The sequence below is a fragment of the Gracilinanus agilis genome, chromosome 3, assembly GCF_016433145.1.
Source record: "Gracilinanus agilis isolate LMUSP501 chromosome 3, AgileGrace, whole genome shotgun sequence".
Lineage (NCBI taxonomy): Eukaryota > Metazoa > Chordata > Mammalia > Didelphimorphia > Didelphidae > Gracilinanus > Gracilinanus agilis.
This window is the reverse complement of record NC_058132.1, coordinates 512,386,660-512,410,421: the sequence shown is the minus strand read 5'-3', so window position 1 is coordinate 512,410,421 and position 23,762 is coordinate 512,386,660. Positions and strand designations below refer to the sequence as shown.

At 33.0% G+C, this 23,762-nt stretch overlaps 1 long non-coding RNA gene across 1 annotated transcript; it reads right to left on the bottom strand.

The window, feature by feature from the left end:
- Positions 1-3,086: 3,086 nt before the first annotated feature.
- LOC123239855 lies at positions 3,087-23,081 on the bottom strand. Its single transcript, XR_006505747.1, has 3 exons — positions 22,975-23,081; positions 22,431-22,534; positions 3,087-3,137 (listed from the first exon to the last, which is right to left on the bottom strand). It is a non-coding gene; the product is annotated as an uncharacterized LOC123239855 (long non-coding RNA).
- Positions 23,082-23,762: the final 681 nt, after the last annotated feature.

The window sequence follows — 23,762 nt, the reverse complement described above, 5'->3', positions numbered from 1 at the left end:
CCACTGAGGAAATAATCCTTCCCACTCATTTTAACAGGAGTGGCCCAAAGCAGAGCTGAAGTGGGTGAAGTCTATGTTAATTATATCAAGTGATTAAAAAATAGGTGGATAATTTGACACTACATGTTTTCCAACAACGTCAACTATTTATTGATCCAAGTCGAATTCCTTATTTTGTAATGGATAAATGTCTATTATTCAAGCACATCTACTAAAATGATGCTTTCTATGTACTATAGAATGTCATTTCTCCATTTTTTTTTCTTGAAAGCTTTTCAGTTTCCTTAACACTGCCATTCCTACCTTCTACTTCAGGTACACATTGTCCTCATATCTGCGTAGTATTTAAAATTCAATAGAAGAAAAAATATGAAATAGTACTGACATAAGAGTCATAATGCATAGATTCATGTCTAAGCAGTGCCATTTAATAATTGGTGTCCTAGGGAAAGTCATTTAATCCTGTATTATTTCACTTTCTCATCTATAAAATGGGGATAAAAATGAATGTTTCAGAGGATTGTCATGAGAATCAAATAGAAAGGATTTTCTCCGATAGTATTAGGAACTGTTAAGTACCTGTATTAATACAAAATGTTAATGTCTACATAAGATATAAGAATACTTGAGTAGATTTTTAAGCTTTTTGAGAGAAAAGTCTGTGTTATTTTATCTTTCATCTTCATATCTCCTGGCTAGTGCCACATAATTATTTGTTGAGTTTGGAAAAGGTCATCTTTTTATTTCACATGTATAAAGAAGAGCACATAAAAAGAATAGAGCAGATCATATATTATAGATATATGTTTCAATTAAATAAGTTATTACATCTTATTAATATTCTATCTTATAGACAAAGTAATGAGTGTTTTATATGGAGTATTTTTCTTTTGAATATTTTTTCCTCCTTTAACCTTCAGATCAAAGAAGGTACACACATGATGTAATGTAAAGACTGCTTTACAGAGCACATTCGTAAATCATTCCTAGATTGAAAAGAGAACCATGCATCAAGTTGACAATTGAATTGATAGCACTATTCTGAAGGAATTCCTCCATTTAGCTTTGGAAGGTACCTGAAAAAAGTTCTGTTATGGGGAAGGATTGAAAGACTTCCCTCTCCTGTATTGCATTTTTTTACTATTAATGTTTAAAAACTTTAATCCAAAGTTTGATTAGATTCTTCTGTAGATTATACCCTTCTGGTACTTTTGAAAGTTGACTTATAGCTATGCAGTAAGTATGAGAGTTTTTTCTAAATAATTAGGGAATTAGAATATTTTTGTTTGCTTTTATTTTTAACAATATTTAAGTAATATCAAAGGATGCCTAAATAATATTTTGAAGATAGTTCTATCACATAAATTAGCAGAGATGAAGGAATAGAAATGTCATTTATCACTAATGTTATTTTTTTATTTCAATCACTGTATAGATTTCTCTAAAAATCTCTGTACATTTTTCAATAACTGAATAATATTTGAAGGATAAACTTGGGTAAGATTATAAGGAAACATTTTTGATTATCTACAAGATTTTTATCTAACATTCACCAATATGAACTGAAAATAGATTATAGTTCAGGTTAAACATAAATTCATTTCAATTTAACTAATCCATATGCCATTCAACTCTGGAATTCCATTGATAATTATATTCAATGTAAGGTCAAAAATTAGCTGTGAGCTTTTATCCAGTGCATTCTCTGTCAATAGACCAGGAAGAATCTTGATTTAAATAGCTAAATATTTAATATTTGGAGACAGATCACCAAAACTAGCATCAGGGACTTTCAAGTCATGAAATTTCCAGGCCCTTTTCATACAAATAAGTACAACAACCTATGAATAGATGCTCAAATGGGAATGGAAACATGTCCCAGGAAATTCCTTATCTCAGAGCAAGGAAGAATGTCATCCATAAGGAAAAGAGTTTATGTGATTTCACATCTTTATGCTTACTGTTATTTTCCTTCTATTAATTTTTTACATATAAAATTGTTATATATTTCAGAAGTTGGTTACTGCATTTTCCTAAAGATGTCTTCATAAAAAATAATGAATTCAATATTTCTAAATACCATGTTTTTAGGATCATGAATCTGGGTTTTATAAGTCCTATATTGATTCCTCATAGTGGAATGGAAATAGTGAGCAATGTGTTAATATATGTTTATCAATTAGCTCTCCAAAAATAAGTATGAAAAGACACATTTTTAGTTTTAATCTGCATTATTAACATTTTCTCCACCACTTTTTTGTCTAGATAGTCAAGAAAACAACAAACTAAATCTTATTTGTAGTGTTTTGCTGATTTCTGGGGTGTAAATGTATGTTCACAATGAAAATTTAATTATAGGCCCCAGATAGTTCTAGCTGGCTCTAGCACATCCCTTGCTATTATCCACAGACTCTAAAAGATTGTGCTACCAGAGAAACACAAACTCTGGAAATTCCTACAGAACAAAAAAATAATGATGCAAATGTGAGTATGGAGATAGACTGCTCTGAGGAATAGCTGATCTAAGTTAGAAAAGGGTCAACACTTGAGAAATGGCTTTCTGGTAATTAAAAAAAAATTTTGCCTCCAAGCACCTATGAAATTGTTTTGTTAGGGCAAGAATAGAGATTGTGTTCTACACTAGTAGACTAACTTAAAAAATTTGAAATATTTGAATCAAATAATGAGTTTCATTTGAAGACCTATGCACCAATTACATTGTATATGATATAATCATTATAATGCAAAAGTAGGATATTGTCCACAAGAAGTAAAAATGTTTCTTATATTTCTTGAAGAGTGTCCTATTTCACTTTCTATTACCAATGCAAGCATTTAATGTTCTCTTTGACCATGGTTATGACTCTTTCATTTAGGAATATAAGATCTTTCAAAATTTAATATTTACATTTTAATTTTAATGATCTTATAATGTAAATAGTTTTCACATTAGCAGCCCTTTGGGGAGGAAAGCCATACTATTTCATTCTACCCCAATTTGAGAAGTTAATTCAATAATTGTCAGCATGGTTGTTGTTAGTATCATCCAAAAGAAGTGAATGTACTTACATACATTTCTAAATATCATAGGAGCAAGCCAAGTGAATTATGTTTCCTGCCCTCTAAAAGGTTATAGCCTGAAATGAAAAGAGGAAATATTAAATAATAAAAATATGTTGTAGAACATTCAGTGAAATGGAGTTTTACAGAAAAAAACCCTAAGATATGAGGTAATAAGAAAATCCATGTTCACAAGCAAATTTTTACTATATGCATCTCTGTTTCTATCTCTCTCTCCTAAATATAATACTTAGTGTTAGTGAATTTTATATTGTAGTCTTCTTGAGGAATGCTTTCAGAAAATATAGCCAACCTCATTCTCATTCATGGAAAACTTCCTTTAAAATGGAGACATTTTCTGAAGACTTTCTGAAAGGAGTGGAGAAGGGCATTACTAATCTAGGATGAGGCATGTGCTGTTTTTCTTTGAATAAATTTGCCTCCTCCTGTTTGAACTTAACATTGTATGCTTCTTTTATTAGCCTATCTCCTGAATAACCATTTTTATTATCCTTCCATTTCTGACCTTCCTATTTTATTATCTTTCCAACTTCTTTTATAATACTATATCTCTCTATATAGTAACCTCTGCAGTTTCCATTAATGTACTGTGTACTTTCCCTTGGTGATTAAATATGCCCTATATTTCTTTGGTACCTCACTAGACACCACCTTATAGTAAATACAATGCCATTTATCATGACTTTATTTTATTTTTTGTTTATTTTTGTAGTTTGTTAGCCTTTATTCAATCTGAGAAACAGACAAGACATAAACTTAACTATTCCCCCAGAAAACATTATCTAATATTGTTCATTCACATTTACATTCATCGACAAAGTTTTTCAAAGGGTTACCAGTGTCTTCATAGAGACAAGTGGGGAATTCTTTTTTCCTTTAAGACAACTTTATTATTCTTTAAAAATAAAATGGTTTTCCAGATTTCTAAGGGATGCTGACATGGGAAAATATGTGGACAGAAGTGATTTAACAAAGCATAATAGCTTTCTTAAAATATCTGATGTATTATTTGGGAGAGGAATTAAATTTACATACAAACTGTGATTTACTACATCCTCCATATTGTACTTGTACAGTTGATTTTCAAAACCCACAAATAGAAACTTATGTTTATCACTGTCAAATTTAATCTTATTACATCTGACCCATCAGCCCAAACCATAGAGACATTTGTTGAAGGCAGTGTAGTTCAATGGAAGCAGTGGAAAATCCTGACTATAATGATCTACCTTTCTGTTCTTGGACAAGTCACTTAAATTCTCTATTCTTCAGTTGCAGAATTTAAGTAGATTGAGCTAGGTAGGCTAAAGTCTATTCCTACTATAGGTCTATGACTCCATGAATGAGGAAATACATGGCTCAGAATAGAGGAAAAATATAATCCTTTGGCCTGAAAGACATGTTGAAGTATCACAGAATTTTACAGTTGGAAGGGATCTCAGAGATCACATAATACAGCCCAAACCCAAACAATATAAAAAGAGTGTAATAAATGTTTATCTGGTTTGTGATCAAAGGTCTCAGGTGATGTCTCTGTCTTCAACTGAAGTCTTCCATCAGTCAATTCCATATTTAGGTTAATTATGGATTCTAGAAAGTTACTTCTTACATCAATCTTAAATCTTTCTTTTTTGAAGTTTCTACTTTATAGTTATTCCTCCTGAGTCTTACATTTAGTCCAATATTTGAATATATTTATAAATATTTTTAATCTTGATTTTCTCATGCAACACATGAGCTATCCTTCCAAGCTTTGTGTCATCAGCAAATTGAATAAACACTCTATTTAGTATATACACATATGTGTATACATATTACACATGTACTTATGTATACACATATATATGTAACATATATTTAATAAGGAGCATAAGGTCAAACACAAAATCATGAAAGAATTTCTCTGTGGGGACAATTCCTTTCAAACTGACATAAACCCATTAATGGTTCTTAACGCTCATAGGGCCAAACATAGACCCTTGAGGGAATTCTCCTGGAATATATTCTTCCATTAATCGTTCTTGCCTTTCAACAAGGTCAGAAAACATCCAACTGTTCTTTCATTTACTATAAATTTTTGTCCCATGTATATCTTGGACAGGTGATACAGCTGAATGAGATACTGCCATATTTGAGCAAAATGTAGATCTCTTTTAATGACAACAAACTTACCATTTTAAAATATCTTTATTCTACCAGTTTTGCTCAGTGAAAGTGAGACATGGAATATTACCATCTCCAAAAATTGAAAATGTATACCATACAAAGTTTAATTGAGACGTTCACTTTATATATGAGCATGTGGCTATAGCATGAGAAACTACGAATTAATGGTGAAAAACAAATTATAAACTTGCCTAGGAAGAGATGATCTGGTCTTGTAGCAAGTGAGAGACATGGCAGATAGCCAAAGGACATCATCAATATCCTTATGAATTAAACAGAAGGCAAGGGACAGAGTATTCCAGCACGATGGATAGGCCATCTATGATGAACACATGAGAGGAGATAAATAAAGGACATATAGAATAGGCAAACAAAATATGCTGTGATTTTTATTTTGACAAGAACTTCTAAATCATTAATATCACAGAAAAATTTAGTATTGAGGAGTTGGAAATATAGCATGAGGTACTTTGTATATATGTATGTAAGCATGTATATATGTGCATATATATGTTTGTATATTTTATTAGGAAATAGCTGGTCTGGGAGTCCTCTTTAAATTTTTTTAAATTTATTTGACTAAAAGGTTCCCAATTATATGGAAAAAATTACCATCGATTTAAAAATTATCAAGTTCCAAATTCTCTCTCCTGCCCTTCTCCTCTCACTAGGAAGCAAGCAATTTGGTATCAATTATACATGTGAAAATCATACAAAATATATTTCCATATTACCCAAGTTTTAAAAGAAAATATAGATACAAAACTAAGAAAGTAAAGTTTTAAAAGAATGATTCATTGATGTTTTCAGAATTAATCTATAGATTAACTATAGAGATGGAAAGCAGTTTTCACCATGTCTTCTTTGAAATTGTCTTGGATTTTTGTCTTGATCAGAAAAGTTAAGTCTTTCAGAGTTGATCATCCTTAAAAAAATGTTGTAACTATGTACAATGCTTTACTGTTTTTACTCATTCATTTTGCATCAGTTCATATAAATCTTCCAGGTTTTTCTGAAACCATCCTGCTTGTCATTTCTAAAAGCACAGTAGTATTTAATCACAATCATATATTCAGCCTTTTTCAAACCTATTTAGCCATTCCTTGATGGACATCCTTTTGATTTTCAATTCTTTGCCACGAAAGGTGATTTTATATGTGTGTGTGTGTGTGTGTGTGTGTGTGTGTAGATCTCTTTATCAGCTCTGATAAGGACAGTTTAGTTGATAAGGAAATAAGGACAGAACAAGGGAGTTGTCTTTTACCTCATGCTTCCAGCTCTGGCTCCAGGAGCATGGAGTTTATTATATATACTTCAAGACTCATTTCACACAAAAGAACCCCGCCCCCCCCCCGAAACTTCGTGTTTGTACAGAAACACAAATTATGTCACATCAAAGCACAATAAAGTTATAGTTTTACAAAGAATTTTCTTATGAAAATAATGCCGAATGAGAAACAGTCACAAGGTTAAAAATGAGCCTCACTTTATCTAAAAGTTATTTTGCCTGAGTTTGCCACTCTGTGACCTTGGGATGCCTGGAGCAGTTAGAGAGATATACCCACAGCTGCAGCTTTATTCTGCTGAATGAAAAAAGGCTGTTAACTCATTAAGTGCTGGTTTACTAATAACTTAAAGTCTTCCTAGAAGGCTACAATGTCTTTCAACAAGAAAAGGTGTGGATTACAAAAGGGGTCAAAAGAGGAGTCTCAGATTTTTATCTATTCTCTTATTGTCTTCCATATATATATATATATATCCACATCATTTTTCATTTTCCCTTTTTGTCATATTAACCAATATGATAGATCTAATGTGGTATCTTGAAGTTGTTTAAACTTGCATTTTTCTAATAAGGAATAATTTAAAGAATTTTTTTGCGTGACTTGATAGTTTTGATTTCTACTCTGGAAAATTGCCTCTTCGAATTCTTTGACCATTTATCAAGTGAGTTATGACTTATTTTTGTAAATTTGGCTCAGTTCCTTAAACATTTTGCTCTTTGATATGGCTAACTTCTTTTTTTTTAAGCCCTTAACTTCTGTGTATTGGCTCCTTCGTGGAAGAGTGGTAAGAGTGGGCAATGGTGGTCAAGTGACTTGCCCAGGGTCACACAGCTGGGAAGTGTCTGAGGCCAGATTTGAACCTAGGACCTCCCGTCTCTAGGCCTGGCTTTCAATGCACTGAGCTACCCAGCTGCCCCCAATATGGCTAACTTCTGATACTTTTCCTAATATTGAACCACCCTATATTCTCAGTATGTTCTCAGTATATATAATCTGAATATATTCTCAGATTACAGTTTATGATCTTCATAATACAGTACTCTAATCTCCTTGCTAGTGTTTTGCTTGAAAATTTTTCAGTCAGTATTCATTGATAAAACTGATCTATATTTTTCTTTTTCTGTTTTTGTTCTCTATGGTTTAGATATCAAAAAATATTTTTGTCATAAAAGTAATTTGATAAGGCTCTTTTACCTATTTATCCAAATACTATAGATTTTATTGAAATTTATTGTTCCTTAAATATTTGGTAGAATTCACTTGTAATTTCATTTTTTCTTGGAGATTTTTTTCCTTTGGGAAATCATTGATGATTTGTTTAATTTATTTTATCTAATATAGAGATAATTGAGCATTCTTTTTCCTCTTCTCTTAATCTTAGCAGTTTAAATTTTTGTCATTATTCATTCATTTCATTTAAAACAATTTATTATCATGTAATTGGTCAAAATAACTACTAATTGCTTAATTAGCAACTTAATTGGTGATGCTTCCATCCTTTTTATTTTTCATACTGGTAAATTGGCTTTCTGCTTTCTTTTTAAAATTACATTTAATAATAGCTAATCTATTTTTATTGATTTTTTCAAAATAAAATCAGTTCTTAATTTTGTTATTAGTTCACTTTTTAAAATTGTCAGTATTATGAATCTCTCCTTTGATTTTTCAGGATTTACATTTTAGTATTTAATTGGAGATTTTATATATTTTTTTCTTAGTTGCATGCTTATTTCATTTATTTGCTTTTTCTCTTTTTTGTTGATGTATGAATTCAGATATATAAAAATTTCCCCTAAGTACTGCTTTGGCTACATCCTACAAATTTTGGAATATTTTCTCATTATTGTCATTCTCTTATGAAATTATTGATTTTTGATGATTTGTTCTTTCATCCTCTCATTGTTATGATCAGATTAATTTTCAATTAATGTTTAATCCATGCTTCCATGACCTTTTTATTGAATGTGATATTCATTGCATTATTATCTGAAAAAAATGAATTAAATATTTCTGCTTTTCTTAATTTGTTTGTGAGGTTTTTATGCTCTAATACATGGTCTGTTTTGGTGAAGGTACCATCTGTGGGTGAGAAAGAGTTATATTCCTCGAATTCCCATTCAGTTTTCTTCAGAAATCTGTCATAGCTAAATTTTCATAGACTATTAATTTCTTTCACTCCTTTCTAATCTATTTTTGGTTGGATGTACCAAGCTCTGAGAGGGTAAATTTAAGGTCAACCACTAGTATAGATTTACTTTCTATTTCTTTCTGTAATTTATTTAACTTTTCCTTTAACAATTTGGATGCTATTGCATGTAGTGCATATATATCTAGTATTAATAATGTGGTAATGATATTACTCATCAATCGTGTCTTTTAGCAAGATTTCCCTGCTTATCTCTTTTAATTGGGTATTTTTTGCTTTTGTTTTTTTCTGGGATCATGATTGCTACCCCTGCCTTTTTTACATGAGCTGAAGCATAAGTGATTCTGCCTCTATTCCCTTCTCTATATTCTATTTGTTGTTCTCTGTTTCAAGTATTTTTCTTATAAACCATATGTTGATGGATTTAAGTTTGTACTACATTCTTCTGTTTTATCAGTAAGTTCATTCCATTCACATCCACTGTTATGTTCACTATCTGTGCACTTACTTCTTTTCAATTTTATTTTGTTTATCATTCTTTCTCTTTTTCATCCTGTCAGTGCTCTAAAGTGTTTTGCTTCTGACTACTGCCTTCTTTTATCCATTCTTCCTTTCATCCATCTCTTTCATTCTCTTATCCTCTTTCTCTCCTATTTATTTGTTGGGAAAGATAGATATCTATTACCAATTGAATATGTGAATATGTTTGTGTGTGTATGTGTTTTTAAGTATATTTATATATAATATATTATGTTACAACATATTGTACATATACATGTTTTATATATTGCATATGCATATATTTAAAATATTATACATATTCACAATTAATGTGTGTATATTTCCTCTGAACCAATTTAGTTGCAAATGAGTATCGAACATCACCTCCCCCACCATTTTCCCCTCCACTGTAAAAGTTTTTCCTCATGTACCTCTTTTATATGAGATAATTTCTCTCATTCTTTCTCTCTGTTCCCCTTTTACCCAGTGTATCCCTCTTTCTTACCCATCCATTTTTTCACATTATCCCAGAAAAATCAGCCCATTCCCATGTCCTCTTTCTATTTAAAATCCTTCTAACTGCCCTAATAATAATAAAGTTTGTAGATCGTACATTTTTCCTTTCCATATAAAAAGGTAAATAATTTAACCTTATTGAATCTCTTATGATTACATGTTTGTATTTATCTTTTTATGCTTCTCCTAGGTTTCATATTTGAAAGTCAAATTTTCTATTCAGCTCTGTTTTTTTTCTTTCATCATTAATAGTTGAAAGTCTTCCATACTTTAGGTTAGCATTTTACCATCTCCTCACTTAGGTTTTATCCTTTTCAGTCTAAAGATTTTTCTTTTCAGTAAAGATAATACAAATAAAATAAAAATTTAGTATTTGCACCAAGGGCTCCATACGTCTTCTTCATATAATTTTACCTAACTACAGTCACTTCCTTGTACTCCTTTTCTCCTCTTCATCTTCCTCTCTACCTTTCTCCTTTTCTCTATCAGTCTGGATACCTGCAACTGATTATAGATGAACTATCTATGTTTTTATTTTTAAATGCTTTTATAATCCTACTTCATGCTTAGAAACCCGTTCCAATATTTTAAAATCCTGTGAGAAATGTATTTTTTTTATATCCAGCTTCAATATGTTTTAAAAATTGTACTATTCTTGGTGAAGACAGAATAAATCCTATCCTCTGGGTAAAAGCCTATTGCATACTTAAAGAATTTATATCAATATGCTTTTCAGCCTTTTACCTGGAAACTACTTTATTATTTCCAATATGCCAAAATTCCTGTGAAATGCTTGTTTTAATCCAAATCTGTTAAAGTAATAAGCATGCTTGTATCTTTTAAAAAACGCAAACTATTAAAAACAAAATGTTGTAGACTCTAACAAACAAGTTTAAAATGTTAAGGTGAAGGAAATGATCAGGCTTCATGGAAGCAAAAGCTAATTCTGAAGAAAAAATAGAATTTAAACTCAGAAATGAAGAATAGACTATTTATTATTTTCTAAATGTAGGGGGAAATTTGGGTCACCAAAACATGTTTATTGACTTCCCAGTTCTTATATTTTCCTTGGTTTTCATGACTATAAATAAACTGTCAATGTTTTGTCCCTTTCTTCCTACTGCTAGTCAGGTTTTTGTTCATTCTTAGTTGACATATAGTCACTGTGACATTTCCTATCGAGTAGAAAGAATTATAGAACAAAAACCAATTTCATGTATTTTTCTCCCTTTCAAGGTTATAGAGTACTTTTAGAAAACTTCTGAAGTATTGGGACTTGGGCTTTTTTGTTGTTCATCTTTGGCTTTCATAAGGGATAGTTTTTCTCTCTTTTATCTTCATTGTCCTTTGTGAAGTTAATTTTTTTAAGTTTCAATGGAAAAATAAAAGTTTAATCAAGGTTTAATAAAATTTTTCCTTTGGCTTTTTCTGAAGCTAAGTTTTGCATAGCTGCATGAGGTAGTAAGTTATCTCATTCCTTCTTTCCAATTAAGAGTGCTCTTCTGATTCTCTCCACAGCCATCATCTTGCCAATAGTGGAATATGATGAAGAGGGGGTACTAGAAGTTAGTAAAGTTTTCTTATGTTAGTCAAAATGTAGTCAAGGGGATTCTTAAAGGTATTTTACTGTCTCGGGGATCTTTGTCTTCATTCTTGTGACCCCTTTTCTCTTTCAATGGAGATCACAGTTCTTTCATAGCTGATATGGTTCAGTTCCCAATTTTGATATGTACTGGTTCTGTGACCCTGTGCAAATCACTTGACCTGTTGAGAATTTTCAAAATTTCCATGTTCCAGAGAAGATGAAGTTTTGCATTTCCCAAAGGAATTTCCTCACCTAATTGTTCCCTATAATAGTGAAATGATCACAGGTAGTGTACCAATCCCTATCCTATGTTCTTAACAACCAATCCTCTTTTGCTAAGCCCCTCGAACTAAGTGATAATGGCCTTCCAATGAAAGATACACATTTTGTTTTCGGAAACATATTCTAAATCTTTTTAATTCGGTAGAAAAAAACCAGAGAACTTTTCCTGGTATATACTTCAAGGACTAAGTATTACTTTTATACTAACATAAACCAATTCAATCCAATCTAATTTAACCCAACAAAACTGTATCGTTATTATTATGTAAGAGGAGTTAGAAACATAAAAATAAAACATACTTTCTGCTCAGGGAGTTTATATTCCACTGGTGATATACATATGTAAAGAGATAAATCTATTCATGATTATTAGAGAAAGGAGAAGACACTAACATCTAAGGAGATCAGAAAAAGCTTTCCATAGAAGATGGCATGTGAATTGAGTCTTGAAATAAAGTAGGAATTATAAAAAGATGTGAGTGAAAGAGGGAGGGTGTAGATGGAATGACAGATAGCCTTTGAAAAAAAAAACCACAGAGGTAGAAGAATAAATAGAAAATCTAGGGCACAAAAGTAGGCCAGTTTGTCTGAAATATAGAATGTCTGAAAAAGAATAATGTGGAATGATTATTAAAAGGCATGTTAGAGTAAAATATAAAAGTGAAGACAAATTTATCCCTGAGACAATATGGAACCAATGAAAGTTTTTCAATTGAGAAGTAACACGATAGCATAGATGTATTTTAGGAAGGTGATTTTGTTTTACATGTTGTGGATGGATTTAAAAGAGAAATCAAAGCCAAAAAATACATTTAAGAAACTATTACAGAAGCTGAGAGTGAGACGTGATAAAGGTCTGATAAAAGTAGTAGCTGTGTGAGTGGAGAGAATGAGACTTCAGGAGAAAATAGTCATCTCCTTTCATATACTGTGTGGTTTGTAGCTGTGCTCTTCCTTGGATCTACTAAGACTTTATTCTTCATACTGAAGATTTGTTCAACTCTTTCTACATTTTGACATAATGAATAGGACACTTGGGTTAGCCATCTTTTCCCCTTATTCATATCATATAGCCAACCCACATCCTTTCCCAATTATACATTTCTTGACTGATGTCGGTATAGTGTCCTTGTGCCCATTGCATGTGTCTTTTTTTTTGAGTGTTGGGGGGTTACTTCTAATTTTAGTGCTCATAAATTTTAGTATTTTAAGATATGTGTTGATGTATCTCAGCTAGGGGAATATTTTAGTTAAAAAAAGACGAATTTTTGCATTGAGGAATAGTTAGGTATTCTTAAAAACATAACCCAGTTTTCCCCATTATTCAAGATTGTTTTATTCTTCCTATTTGATTTTGGGCCCAACTTATTGTCCACCCACAGTTTCTCTTCAAAGATATGTACTGTCACAATACACTGATCATCAAACCAGTTGTCATAGCTTGGGTAGTAGCCATTTTAACCATTTTGCATGTATTCTTAGATTGATTTCTTTTGTTTTTTTTTTAGAAACTCTCATCATCTGTCTTAGACAAGGCAGAAGAGCAGTAAGGGATAGGCAATGGGGATTAAGTGAGTTGCCCAGAGTCGCATAGCTAGGAAGTGTCTAATGTTAGATTTGAACCCAGAACCTCCTATCTCTAGGCCTGTGTCTCAGTCAACTGAGCCACCTACCTGCCCCAGATTGCTTTCAAAAAAATTTGTAGCTTCATGAAAGAGGTTTTACAATATTGAAAATAATAGTTAACACAAATATTATTTTCTTTTTTGGTTTTGTTTTTCATAGTCACATTATATTTCTCTGCATGATCAGATTTTGCAGATTGGTGACTTGCATCTTCCATCTCACTGTCAGAATGCTAGATATCACTTTCCCGATCACGGAAAAAGACACAGGACATTCTTGAATATATGGAAAGTCATGAGAATCCTCATGAAATGTTTCATTATTATAATGGATTCAGGGCACACTATGATGTCGAAACATTATGGTAAAATAGGATATATGCATGCAAAAACATATAAACACATATAGGTATATGTACAAATGCATATGTATTTGTGTATATATATATATGTATATGTATAGAAATAGATATCAATATCTTTATATATTCTAAGCTCCCTTATAAGGCAGGTGTTCTGGTCCTGGCCACAGCTTTCTAAAAGTGTTGTACTGCATTCTACTGCATTCTATATAGTAAATTTTATAAAATGTCCTTATTGACTCATCATTTCAATATAATATATTTTTTAAGTCTTTGAAAACAATATTGAATGTTCTATATAGCTGCATTCCAAACTGATTAGGAGAAGCTGATTCAGTTAAGGTAGTGACATACTTTTAATGAAAAGCTTAGTCTAGAGCCAAATTCTCTAAGTGGTTGCTGTCTCACAGAAGCTCAGCAGACCTCTCCAGCTTCCTAATAACTATTCTGATGGGAAAATCCTCTCTCCACCTGCTATGTAGAATATTTGACATAGAACAAGGGCATGGCCCCAAGCAGCCTCCAAATCACTATCTAAAATTATTCTTTATCAGATTTAATCCCCCCACCAAATAATTTCAATTTGTGTGGTATGTCCATCTTAATAATTTAACTTAACTGCATTAATTTTGATTCTGACTGATTTTTAGTTTAAAGTCATTTCCTCAAAAAATTTCAGTTTAGAAGTTACAGCAGTCCTTTTCAGTGTCAGAATGTATTTCATTTCTTCAAAAGTCCTTTTTTCTTCCAAGTTAAACTGCCTTATTATATAACTGCTAAAGAATAGTTACTTACTGCTTTAAAAGTGACTTTGTTGTTTCCTTTAGGTAAAACTAAACTTCTTTGTTTTCCTGAATGACTTTTTTTCTTCTTTTTTTTAAAACAAGTCTTTTGCATACAGGAATTGGCTTTGCCAATTGTGAGTGAGATGGGGGAGGGAAGAGTTAGACACTCTGAGCTTCTTACAAGATCTGAGAGCAGGGTTCTTTCATTGAAAGCCAGGAAAGTCCTTTCCAAAAGTTGTATTTTGCTTCTGATCAGATCTACTCATCTACATTGTGGTAAGTGGGTCAACTCTATTTATATCTTTCTTTTAGAAATGGAATATGGAAACCACTTGCATAATTCATTCTGTTGCACCTATAAAACAACTTTTCCTGCTTTGATTTTATAACTACGTCCATAAATTGTGTATCTAATATATGTATACATTATGCAAAATTTCAAAAATCTTCCTTTAATTTTATTGCATATTTTAGGAAACTATGATTTTATTGAATGGTCACTCACACCACTTATACAGATTAACCTCCCCTTTATGTTTTGCTTATGTTTATGAGTGACTGTAGCCAAAAATAGTCATCAATAGATAGTTCTGAGCCTCTGCAGACTTAGGGAGGATTAGTCTAAAGTACTTTATTCAAAGCTGTTCCAGTTCAGTAGGACTTGAGCATTTAGATTAAACTGCTTTTCTTAAATTCTGCATAAATTAATAGTCCATAAATTGCCAGAACTGGAGTCAGGAAGAATTGAGTTCAAATCCAACTTCAGATACTTTCTGTGTGACCTTGGACAAGTCACTTAACATTGTTTTCCTGAGTTTCTTTATCTATAAAATGAGCTGGAGAAGGAAATGGAAAACCACTCCAGTATTTTTTGCAAAAAAAAAAAATAACAACAAAAGGGGTCACAAAGAGTAAGCCACAATGGAAAATCACTAAAGAACTGCAAATGAAACCAACCACTGAGGGGAAATCCAATAGCATCTCCCAAGTCTATGTTTACTCACCAAAATAGAGGAATATGCTCTAGTAAGTTATCTTTATTCTCTTGATTTTTCTATTTATTTGGCTTATGTTAGTGATAGAATACCATTGCCCCAAATTCAAAAATTATTAGTGATAAAAAAAATCTCTTCATAATTAGTTAAGTTCGTCTTTGACAGAAGACACTATGTGTAACCAAGGACCATATTTTAAGGATTTGCATTTACTAAACTTGTCAAGGCTAACAGATTTCTAGCATAGCTGTTAAATGTCTAAGGTTGCTGCCACTTAACAATGAGGCATCAGCATATAGCTTTTCGGTGTTTCTTGATTATATCTGTAATTCTCTAATTTTACATATAAAGCGCCCTTCCCCCCCATTAAGAAAAATCAGCATATCCCACAGAAGCAGTTCATGCTATGCTTTTAGGACAGTCTTGAGATTTAGACTAAACGAAAGATCCTAAATAATTGTCCAACTCTTCAAGTACATCTTGGTTCTTCATAAGTCAATTCATTAGTCACCTATTTGGCAATACAGAAACAAAATCAACATGGTGTCTTCAGTTCCATGGCACTGGGTTGCCTCTGCATCTCCTGCCTTTTACAAGTTATGGATCTGAAGTTTAACTGCCATTACTTTTATTAATTAAATCTTCCTTTGGGATATGACCCCTTATTCTTATATGAGGGAGCAATAAGGTTAAAAGGAAGTAGGAAGTAGGAAACAATAAAACAGAAGAAAAAGTAAAAAGGAGAGTAAGTGAGGAAGCTAGGGGAATGAAAGGGGAGAGATAAAGACAAAGAAATGCAGATAGAAACCAACAGAGACAGACATAGCAGGTCTAAGTTTTAGGAGGGAAATTTAAATCATCACATTTAGAAAATGGGTGAATATATGTATAAAGAGAGCTTTATAAGAAGATAAATAAGAATGATATTAGATTAATTTGTATTTAGTCTTCTAAATTTTGAATTTGGAGATAGAAAGGAACCTAGAGATTATCTTATCTTACTCTAGTCCTTCATTTTGAAGATGAGAAAACTCAAGTCCCCATGTAAGTAAAGTGAAATCTCTGAAATTACTTAGGTAACAAGAATGACATTCCTAAGACCAAGTATTAAGTGCCAGGATTCAAAGTTAGATCTCCCGATTCAAAATCTGGGGTCATTTCCATGGCTTCTTTCTTCCACAAAACCTATTTTAGTATTTTCGGGGGTACATTTTTGAACTCTCAACTATACAAGGAAGTCAAAGTAAGTTGCGTTCAATTTATAACACTAGAGTTGTGACAAATTATTTGCTTATAAAAATGCAAAAGATCAACTTTGTTTTGTTCTGATGTCAACTCATGTTCAGAATGGCATTCTTAAGCAAGTGTTCTATTTGATAGAAAATAAAGAAAATTTTCCCAGAAAAATCCCTCTTATATTTGGGGGGCCATCTTTTCAATCATTTCATTTACATTAAGCACTTGTGTGTATGTCCATCTATCTATCTATCTACCTACCTATATATCTAAATATATACCATAATGCCTCATTACTTTGTTAAAATTCACACATATCAACACACATGCATACACACACATACTCAAAATTTGAAAAGGCAAGCTTCAGATATTTTTATCTCATGTACCAATGAAATACAGGTGGTCTGTGCTATCATTTTTTTCTCTACAATGTCTTAATTTCTGGTTTACTTATTTTTTATGAATGTTAACACTTGGTCATGGTAGATAATACTTTTATTCATAAGGATATCATATTAATGACAAAGAATTTTAAATACAAAATTTCTAAAAATGTACATAGATATTAAAACAATAACTCATATTCAATAAATGTATATATGTAGTTCATCTCATTTGATCTATAGAACAATCTTGTAATATATTTACCATCAGTATTTTCCTGCCTTCAGCTCCACTTTCCTGATTAGTATTGCCTTTTTAGGTTCATAATTTCAAGAAAGCCCCAGCTATCCCCATCTTCCACTCCCTCTTCTCAAGCCACTTCCTTCATGGCCTCCTCAAAAACTTGTCTCCAACACTAGAGAATGTTCTTGAAGGAATTTCTGTCTCAGGGCCTTCTTTATCTGTTAGTGGCTTTCTTTCTCAGACTGATATTTTAGCAAAACTCTAGAAACTTCACTTAACTCTTTTCTGCTTGTTCACCAATTTCACCTCTACATGAGATCAGACATGGAAGGAATGCCTTTCCCAGACTACTGTTACTGTTACACTTTACTTCTTATATCCTACTTTATTTATGGAAGCACGAACCAAAATCAAAATGAATTCTATCATTGTTCCTGGATGGGGTTTGTCATTGCATCCTCTATGGTCCCTCTCACTTTTCATGAAATTTTTTAAAAGTGCCCCTGTCTGCAAAGTTGTGACATTGATGCACTGCTGGTGGAGTTGTGAATTGATACAGCCATTCTGGAAGCAAATTTGGAACTAAACACAAAGGGCTTTAAAAGACTGCCTTCCCTTTGATCCAGCCATACCACTGCTGGGTTTATACCCCAAAGAGATAATAAGGAAAAAGACTTGTACAAAAATACTTATAGCTGCACTCTTTGTGGTGTCAAAAATTGGAAAATTAAGGGATGTCCTTCAGTTGGGGAATGGCTGAAAAAATTGTGGTATCTGTTGGTGATGGAATATTATTGTGCTCAAAGGAATAATGAAATGGAGGAATTCCATGTGAACTGGAATGACCTCTAGGAATTGATTCAGAGTGAAAAGAGCAGAACCAGGAAAACCTTATACACAGATACTGATACACTGTGGAACAAACAAATTTACATAGAGAAGTATATACTTCTCTACTAGCAGCAATGCAATGATCCAGGACTTACGAGTTTTTGTTCTGAGGGACTTATGAGAAAGAATGCTTTCCACATCCAGAGAAAGAACTGTGTGAGTAGAAACACAGAAGAAAAACAACTGCTTGATCACATGGTTCAGTGGGGATATGATTACAGATGTAGTCTCTAAATGACCACCCTTGTACAAATATTAATAACATAGATATAGGTCTTGATCAATGACACATGTAAAACCCAGTGGAATTGCTCATTAGCTATGGAAGGGGGTAGGAAGAGGAGAGGGAAAGAGCATGATTCATGTAACCATGGAAAAATATTCTAAATTAATTAAGTAAGTAAGTTCTTTTTTAAAAAAGTACCCATATCTGGCCACCACTTTCCTATATGTCTTTTCTTTCACAAAAATGTAAACTCTGTCAGACAGGGATTTTCTTTGTTTTAATATTTGTATTGGCAAGGCTTGGCACAAGGCTTTTTGACAGAATAGTAAGTTTCAAAATATCTTCTTTTATTCATCTCCATTTTATAGGTGGACAAATTGTGACATAGAACTGACGCCTGACTCATGGGATTACACAACTGTCAGAGGCAAAATGGAACCTCAGTCTCTTTCTAATATGACACGCTTTTAGTCATCATGATACAATTAATATTTCAATAAACAATGATTCTGTAATGAAGTAATTTAGAGAATAGAATAGAAATTTATAGGAGCTTGGAATGCAACTGGGGGAGGAAAAAAAACTGTCATGGGGTTTGGAGGAGAAGTCCAGCCAGCAGTGACTCCATGAGCTTGGGACCTTTGGGATTGGAGAAGCTTAAACACAACATCTCTCAAGACAACTGTCTGTAGTGGATAGTGTCTGGTTTATTGCATTATGATCTGAAAAAGTTGCATTTATTATTTCTGCTCTGTTGCACTTGTTCGCCACATTTATATACCCTAGTAAGTGGTCAATCTTTGTGAATGTTTCATGAGCTGCTGAAAAGAAGGTGTATTCCTTTTTGTCCCTATTATTTTTTCTCCACATATCTATTAACTCTACTTTGTTTAAGATTTCACTCTCATCTCTTACCTCTTTCTTATTTATTTTTGGTTTGATTTATCTAGATCTGATAGAGGAAGGTTCAGGTTTCATACTAGTATAGTTTTAGTCTCTATTTCCTCTTTAAACTCCACTAGTTTCTCCTTTAGAAATTTGGATGTTATGCCATTTGGTGCATAAATGTTGAGTACTGATATTTCCTCACTGTCTATACTGCCTTTTATTAGGATGTAATTACCTTCCCTATCTCTTTTAATCAAAACTATTTTTACTTTGGCTTTGTCAGATATCATGATTGAGACTCCTGACGTCCTTTTCTCAGTTGATGCCTGATAGATTTTGCTCCAGCCTTTTACCTTTATCCCGTATGTGTCTACCTGCTACATGTGTGTTTCTTGTAGGAAACATATGGTAGGATTTTGATTTCTAATCCATTCTGCTATCTCCATTCTGCTATTTGCTTCTGTTTTATGGATGAGTTCATCCCATTCAAATTCAAAGCTATGGTTACTATCTGTGTATTCCTCAGCATTTTTATTTCCTCTCCTAGTCCTGCCCTTTCTTCTTTTGCTATTTTCTTCTACACCAGTAGTTTGCTTTTAATCAGTCTCCCTAATCCCCACCCTTATTTTACTTCCCTTTCCGCCCTTACCTTTTTATTCCCCTATATTTTTTAGGGCCTATTAAATTCTCTCACCCCTCTCTTTCCCTCCCAGAGAAAGAACTGTGGGAGCAGAAACACAGAAGAAAACCAATCACTTTAATGCAAATATTAATAATATGGAAATAGGTCTTGATCAATGACACATGTAAAACCCATGGAATTGGATGTTGGCTATGGGAGGGGATTGTAGGAGGGGAGGGAAAGAACATGAATCATGTAACCATGGGAAATTTTTCTTAATTAATAAAAAAAGAAATATTTCATTTGAATTCAAAATCTGGAAGCATAAATATTTTGATTTTCTCTTCCTCGTCCATCATTCCAAAACATATCTGAAAAAAAATAAGCTTAGACCTTTCTTAGGTAAATTTTAAAAGCATTTTTGCCTTTGATGGGTAGAAGGAAAAGAAACAATTAGGAAGTCAAGGGAGCTGCCCAAGGTCACATAGTAAGTAAATGATAATGCTAGATTATGGAACTGGCAGAAAAGACTGAACAATAAGGCCTGCTATAAATATAGGCTTTGGACAGCATGCTTGCATTCATGGCTTTTTTCTTTGTTAAAAATGCTGGTAATTATAACCTATTCTCTTCACTCTAGGGGGCAAAGGTTTGTAGAATTATAGAGGAGTCTTAGAATGTAGCTTTAGAACTCTGACTGTCATCAGAATAAGGCTTTAATTTCCTCAGCCAAGGGGAAGGAAATCCTGCCTATGGATATCCTTAATAACTACCATCTTTTAATGAGGATATAATTCTTTGCCTACATGGAATTTTTGATCCCCTGTTTTCAGCATGTGTCTTTATTTTATCATTTCCCTCCTTTTGTACTCTTTTCTTCCCCCAAGAAATAAAATAATCCATACATTTAAGTAAATTTTAGAATGTTTGTGTACTAGCTAGAGAATTTAGTTGCTAAGAATTTAAGCAGTTTCAAGGTCAAAAGCAGATTTCAGAGACCCAGAATCTTGGAAAAGGATTTAAAGAACATCTAGGCCAAAATATTACCCAATGCAATAATCCCCTATATTGTACCCCAGACAGAATAGAAATTTACTATCTTCTGTCTCATTCTAGACAATCCATCTACAGGCTCTATTTTCTCTAATTGTCCCAATTGCCTAGAATTTTTTCCCTTATCATCTCTACCTTTTTTCCTAATTTTCTTTAAATCTCAGTGGAAGTCTTTCCTTCTGAACCCCATAAATGCTAGTATTTTTTCTCTGTTGGTAATTTTCATTTTATCCTATCTATAGCTTGTTTGTACATAGTTGTGTTCATATTGTCTTCATCATTAGACTGTAAGCTCCTTGATAGCAGGGACTGTTCCCCCCTCCCCCCTTTGTATCGTGCACAGTGCCTTGCACAGAATAAATACTTCTTAAATGCTTGCTGACTGCTTGAATTCTGCCAGGGAGTTTCCTATTTTTTGAGGTAGCTTATTCCATTTTTGAACAGCTGTATTTTTTCAAATGTTTTCCTTATTATTTTATGGATCTAAATCTGCCTAATTGTAACTTTCAACAACTGGTGTTCTTTCTGTCCTCTGAAGCCAAGGAGACAGTAAATCTAACCCCTGTTTCAATATGACACGTCTTCAAACACTTGAAGACAGCTGGCATATCTTTTTTATGGCCCCCTTTTCTCCAGGTTAAACAATTCATTTGTTTTAACCATGCATTGTATGAGATAGTTCCTGGATCCCTCTCTACCCCAGTTGCTCTCTGGTTACATTCCAGTTTGACAATATTCCTCTGAAAGTGCTGATGTGGAACTGAACACAGTACTCACAAATGTGATTTTGACTAGGGCTTGGTGCAGTACTTTTTACATATGTATTTTGGAATTCTTTTGACACAGAATTTAGAGCCATAAATGGCTTATTTTACACATGAGGAAACTGAGGTGCAGAGAAGTGAACAGAGTATTGTCACTTTCTCTTCTATTTCCCTGATCTTGTCCAGGCTGTGTCTCCTGCCTAAAATGCTATCCTTCACTTAACCCTTTTTCTCTTCTCCTAGCCACTTGGTTGAAGAGTTTAAATGTTTTGTATCATTGACAAATTTGGAAGACTGGTGAAATTGATGGATCACTTTTCAGAATAAATGCTTGTTGGTTTGTCATTTAGTCATTTCAAACCTATAAGATTCTTCATGACCCCATTTGGTTTTTTTGTTTGTTTGTTTTTGGCAAAAAACTGGACCTTTTTTTGGTCATTTCCTTCTTCGACTCAATTTACATATGAGTGAACTGAATCCAAAAGCATAAAGTGACTTTCCCAAGGTCAGGCAGCGAGTAAATGCCCGAGGACACATTTGAATTCAGGAAGACCAGTCTTCATGATTCCAGACCCAGTAATCTATCCACCATACCACTGCACTGACTTGATAAATGCTAACATATAAAAAAATAAACATACAAAGTTAGAAAGGAAACCAATTATATTGAAATACATGCAAATTATATTAAAAACAAACAAATGAACTGATGACAGTTTTTAAAAGCCTTGATAATTGTACTTTTTCCCTTTTCCTCCTTAAATTTTCAGGTAAATACATATCTACTTACATGTTTCCCTGGTTGAATATAAGATCTTGGAGGCAGAAGCTGTTTATTTCTTCTCTTTCTTTCTATTCCCAAAACCCAGTACAGTCCACTACATGAAGCATATCCTAAAATAAACACATGCTTTATTTGGACCAGATCGAAGAGAGCTGTTTATATTTCTGTAGGTAATAGGCAAAGACAGAATTTGAAGCCAGCACTTTGGATTATACCTCCAGTGTTCTTTCTACTACACTAAATATTGATTGGTTTGTAATTGGATTGAAATTACCAAGTGAGAATGCAGTGGAGATATCATCCCCCCCTCTTTTTTTAATCTCTACACTGATCTTCAGTTAATGGAATTGAAGATTGTATTGCTTTAAATTTTTTTTTTATTTTTAGCAGCCCCTTTCATGACTCTTGTTCTCACTGAGCTTTGTGGTCAGCTGAAGCTTTCAGGAGTTTCCTTTACTCAACTATTTTGATATTTAGTCTTTCAGACTTCATGGTAGCCTATTTTCTTCTGATCTATTTGGAATCTAAGTACTGTGCACTCTGATCTCACCTTTTGTCACCTGGAGCAGCCATTCTTCAGCTGTGAAGCTTTCTTTCTTTCATGTTTTCAGAAAGGGAGGAAGCACAGACCCACATGGGGAAAGAAGCATGTTTCTGAGAGCAGGAGAGACTGTTCCGTGTATCTGCACATATTTTCTGGCAACTCTTCAGTTTGGTCTTTCTACTCCAAAAGATTCCTGTTAACAGTCCAGATTTCCCCTGACTGCTTGAGCAAGCCCAGCAGTCTCAGCCAAAGGTGCTTCCAGGAAAAGAAGTCCATGAAAGCCAGGGGGAAAGACAGAATGCTTGCTGCTGCAGGGGGAGCCAAGCCATTGATTTCAAAACCATGCTACAGGGATAGCAAGAGGTCATGTTAAATTAAAAATGGTCAATTAAATGGAAGGAAAGAAGTCATTGGTTTCTTCACAACCTGGAAAGGAGAAACACAAGCTATGGGAAAATGAGAAAAATGACATATGACAGGGACCAAGGTCTGCAGATGTTTACTCCTTGAGAAGGTGAAGAAAGCATCCTTAAAACAGATCTAATTTTCATGATTTTTATGGCATCTGGGAGTAGTTTTAAAAAACCTTGATAATTGCACTTTTTCCCTTTTCCTTCTGAAATTTTCAGGTAAATACATATCTACTTACATGTTTCCTTGGTTGAATATAAGATCTATACCTCAATTTAAAGATGAGGGAATGAAAAGTGCAAAATTTAATGACATATGGAGGTATAATAGGTATCAATAGTTTGTTTCGTCTTTCTCTTATTAAGAGATAATATTGACAGCTA